The sequence below is a fragment of the Tachysurus fulvidraco genome, chromosome 26 (genome assembly GCF_022655615.1).
Source record: "Tachysurus fulvidraco isolate hzauxx_2018 chromosome 26, HZAU_PFXX_2.0, whole genome shotgun sequence".
NCBI lineage: Eukaryota > Metazoa > Chordata > Actinopteri > Siluriformes > Bagridae > Tachysurus > Tachysurus fulvidraco.
Window position 1 is genome coordinate 1,154,520 of NC_062543.1, and position 5,000 is coordinate 1,159,519.

General features: G+C 40.4%; 2 protein-coding genes across 4 annotated transcripts in view; both read left to right on the forward strand.

Moving 5' to 3' along the window:
- gpsm1b (G protein signaling modulator 1b) overlaps positions 1 to 26 on the forward strand; it is a 30,117-nt gene extending 30,091 nt beyond the window's left edge. For all 3 annotated transcript variants that reach the window (XM_047809335.1, XM_047809334.1, XM_047809333.1), the window contains exon 14: positions 1 to 26. This exon is cut by the window's left edge and continues 1,092 nt beyond it. The gene's annotated coding sequence lies outside the window, so the exon portion shown is untranslated.
- A 3,523-nt stretch (positions 27 to 3,549) lies between these two features.
- Positions 3,550 to 5,000, forward strand: part of ak1 (adenylate kinase 1) — an 8,745-nt gene continuing 7,294 nt past the window's right edge. Inside the window, exon 1 of the mRNA XM_027159428.2 lies at positions 3,550 to 3,738. The gene's annotated coding sequence lies outside the window, so the exon portion shown is untranslated. The remainder of the gene's footprint in view (positions 3,739 to 5,000) is intronic.

A 5,000-nucleotide genomic window follows, 5' to 3' on the forward strand; every position in this document is an offset into this window, starting at 1 on the left:
TAGTTACTTTTTTTTTTTTTTTTTTTACAAAAAAAATCTAAATTCATTTCATTTATAATTTATTTATTTACCAAACGCTGTCTATCCTAAACAGCTTCATTATAGATAATGATATTGTTTAAGGCTTCACTGTAGATGCTCACTACATGGTACAGAACATCTCTATCGTCTGGTATTTATTGTGACATTCTTTGTGATGTCACCAAAAGTATTGAAGGTTTACTCTGAGATCTGATCTGATCTCCTCCAGAGTGACACTTCACCTTATACTGACTCCAGCTCAGAGAGGACCACAGTGAACTGATCTCAGAGCTGTGTGTGTGTCAATCTTTCTGCTTTATCGCCACCTGCTGGTTGTGAGGTTTCAGTTCAGCTGCCGAGTCGAAAAACAGAAAAAACTGCAGGATGGAAAAGAGCAGAAATTTATTTCTTTCCCCTAAAGGAAAGTTTTGTGCAGTTTGATTTATTTAATCACTTTTTAATTCATAACCTGATGTCAGTGCTCATGTGTCAACGTCCCGTCTGTCTGTCTGTCTTTCTTTTCATTCCTTCTTTAAATTTTCTTTCATTTCATTTCATTTTCTTTCTTTCTTTCTTTCTTTCTTTCTTTCTTTCTTTCTTTCTTTCTTTCTTTCTTTCTTTCTTTCTTTCTCTCCACTCCTTCTTTTTCCTTCCTTTTATTTTTCTTTCCTCCAAATCCATTTTCTTTCTTTCTTTCTTTCTTTCTTTCTTTCTTTCTTTCTTTCTTTCTTTCTTTCTTTCTTTCTTTCTTTCTTTCTTTCTTCACCCTAACTAAAAAGAAGAATTCTATGATAAACAGTAAACATTACAGAGTTTATTAATGAGCCTTTTCTCCTTACCGAAGTAAACGATTCCGACGATTTGTGTCAAGTACGTAAAACTGTAAAAGTGATAAAATGTAGAAATATAAAACTATTTAATTCTATTCTATAGAATTGTGTTAAGTTTAGTTCAGTGTATAAAAAGAAACTCTAGCGTAAGTGTAAATAATTCCATGCAAATCTGTCAATATGATTATCTGATGATTATCTGATGATTATCTGATATCAGGATCTATCAGATAGGAGTTTATCTGAAATGTTTTTACAGGTCAATCACTGCCATAACGTCCATTTTTGTATTTATTTTCTGTGGTTGGACGAGATCACGTCCAGTTTTCAACATTTGAATAAAATGTTGATTAAAACATAATTGTTTTTTTTTTATTCTTTATCAGGATTTATAAAAAACTTTTTATTAAAGCGGAAAAGTTCTTCTAACGATGACGTGATCGATGATGTGCTGTCTGATTTCGAAGAAAATAGTAACAAGTAAAAATTTGTCATAGTAACTATTTCAACTATAGAGCAAAATTATCGGCACCCTTAAATAGAAAAGACAAAAAACGAGTGTACGTAATAAAGGTCACATGGCAGATGTCGTTTAAACCGCTTCCTTTGACTTAGACAAAAATCATTGTCACATCGTTTTTTTTTTTAAGGATTAAAAGAGGGGTGTCAAAAATATTGGCACCCCACAGATTATCCGTGGTCGTGGCCGTGGATGGACATTTCGGCAAGACACTGAACACAAACATGTCCGTGTTTTCTCACGACGTCCACGAGGGCAACTACAAAGAATTGTACAGGAAAAGAATTAAATATAAAAGTGCTATTTTTTTAAAAAGATTTTGCTCAAGAACAACTGGACTGAGATCCTCCAAAAGTTCTCTCTATGTTATAGGATGAGACGTGTAAAAATTCCAATAATTTTAAAAACAGCAGGGGGGGGGGGCATGGTGGCTTAGTGGTTAGAACGTTCGCCTCACACCTACAGGGTCGGGGGTTCGAGTTTGCATGTTCTCCCCGTGCCTCGGGGGTTTCCTCCGGGTACTCCGGTTTCCTCCCCCGGTCTAAAGACATGCATGGTAGGTTGATTGGCATCTCTGGAAAATTGTCCGTAGTGTGTGTGTGTGAGTGAATGAGAGTGTGTGTGTGCCCTGTGATGGGTTGGCACTCCGTCCAGGGTGTATCCTGCCTCGATGCCCGATGACGCCTGAGATAGGCACAGGCTCCCCGTGACCCAAGAAGTTCGGATAAGCGGTAGAAGATGAATGAATGAATGAATGAAAGAATAAAACTAAACAGTGTCGGCTTGTGTTGTTGTTCTAAATACGACTCGTCTGTGTTGTTTATTTAAAACATTAAGTTTTGCTCATTTCATTTCCAGGCCAATTATTCAGGATGTACTTGTTTAATTGGTGTAATTTAGACATAGCTCCGGGATGTATCCGGGTTAGCGGTGTGACGTTAGCTGTTACACAAGTATGTAATTGTGATGTTGTCTTGGGGGAATTAGTGAAACTTTACTGCAGAACGTTGAGAGAAATCCAACATCCAGTTCTGCTTATGAGAGTAACATTGTTCATGAAGTGACTTTAACACCACAGAGCGATTCATTTCCTGAAACAGCAGCAATGACAGTTCACAGCTTTTTATGCTACATTTTTTTTTCTTTTAAGTGTCAAGATGAAGTTAGCAAATGACTTTTTAGCTGCTTGTTCTGTAGAAGTGTTTTGTTAGAACATTAAATAAATGAAGGTTTGTTAAACAAACAAACAAACAAACAAACAAACAAACAAACAAACAAACAAAAAAAACAGTCTTTGTGCAGCACCAATAAACTGTTGGCTAAAATATGAAGAGAAAAACACAACTGGGTGATTAGTCAGGAACTGGGGATTAGTCTGAGAAGTGACCAAGAAGACACGTATAACTCTGAACCACATGGAATCTCCACAAAGCCGGAATCAAGTCAACAGAATTAAAGCCAAAGGTTTGCCGGAAAGCCGACGCTGCTCTCTGCGAGTCATGGTGGTGGTAGCATCATGTTGTGGTGATGCTTCTTATCAGCAGGGATTGGGAATCTGATCGGGTCTCAGATGAGGTGAGATAAATGAAGATGATTCAACGATATCTTCTGACAGAAAAAAAATAACATGGGTGGAGCTTCATCTTCAGTAACTCTGGGAATGCTGCCAGAGCTGCACTGAAGAATGTGGTACGGTAAAGGGCGTGGCCACGGACGACAATCTGTCTGATCTCACGGAGTTTGAGAGAGTTTTCCGAGGAGAACGTCAGGATTCAGATGTCTGTATATGTAGATGTTGTAAGATTTGCTGCCTCGGATTTAACTTTCTTTCAAATCCAAACGGCAAAATTACAAAATGTCGAAGAGTTCCAATACTTATGCAAGCCGTTATTATCTGCCCCAGACACATTGTTTATCTTTCTACCACTCCCTCTACTTCCTGTTTGTCAGTCCAGCCGCTTTCTTATTTACATACACTACCCTTCCTCCTTTTCTATTCTCTACGGTCGTGACGGATTCCCTACTTGGCACCAACACACACACACACACACACACACACACACACACACACACACACACACACACACACACACACACACACACACACAAACCCTCCTCTTATTTCCCAGCATTCTTTGCAAGAGGCTGAGCAGCTCTATATAAAGGCGCAAGAGGGAAAAGGAGGGGTGCGGTGCAGCAGGGAGACTCGCCGGGACAGACGGAGCGAGAGAGAGACAGAGAGAGAGAGAGAGAGAGAGAGAGAGAGAGAGAGAGAGAGAGAGAGAGAGAGAGTGAGAGAGAGAGAGAGAGAGAGAGAGGTGGAACGCTGAGACGCCACACATACATACACACACAACCAGGAGCGAGGTTAGTACACACACACATACACACACACACACACAAACAGAGGACAGAGATTAGATGACAGCATTAGGACAGGATTATGATGTTCTTCAGAGAGAGATTCTGTACAGTGTGTAAACTGAAAGACAAAAATAGTGTGTTGTCTATCCAGGAAGTAGAAATACAGTAAGACCTCACATAGAAAAGAGAGGGATGCAAACAGAGTGGTGTGTTTTGACAGCTGGAACTGCAGTGTCACTGAACGGTGTGCCCTTGGAGTGCTAAAGGTTATGAGAACGAGCTCGGGATGAGAACGAATCAGAGGAAGGCAGACCGCACTGACGTTAACGTTTCTATCACTGTGACACGTTTTTACACATTTATTATTATTATTATTATTATTATTATTATTATTATTATTATTATTATTATTATTATTATATAAACACGCTCGTGCACTCCAGGCTCAGCATCACGGTGTTTATAGATACTCGGTGTAAACAAGTCCAGCTCTCCCTCCGCTTGGACGTCACAAAACCGGCACTGTTAAAGGCGCTCCGCTGTTGCCGTGGCAACAGCTCAAACCACCGAGCCGTGAAGAAGAGGGATTCCAAAAGGGTCCTGGGTAGCGATGCTGTCGTAGTGTCGTGAACAGCTGCGGGAGAAGGCAGGCTTTTTTTAGACAAAGTTAGGAGAATGTAGCATCAAGTGACTCGGTACGAAGGTGGAATCAAATACTAAGCGCACTACAGTGTACACTAATACACCATTACACACACACACACACACACACACACACACACACACACACACACACACACACACACTCACACTCAGGGGACAGTTTAGTGTTGTGAGTGCAAAGTGGATGTGAGGAAAGTGGAGAACTCAGAGGAACCCAGAGCTCTGGATCCACTTCTTTAAACTAAAATACAGTGTGGAATTCTCCACCTGCTCTGATGATGATGAAGATGATGATGATGATGATGATGATGAGTGTAACCTGAGCACAGCAGCTCTATTAAAAGCTGTTCTAAACCACATCACAGCCCTGTCACTCAGCAGCGTGGATGAAGGGGAGTTTGTGTGTGTGTGTGTGTGTGTGTGTGTGTGTGTGTGTGTAGTATGTACAGCCAAATGTGTTCTATTTTTAAAAGAAGTTAATAAAAGGAATCCGGTTTCCCCCACCTCCCAAATGCTGGTGATTCAGTGACATTAAACTGCCCCGGGGTGAAAGTGTGTCCTGTCCAGGGTGAATTCTCATTTTCCCGCCCCCTCCTGTGATT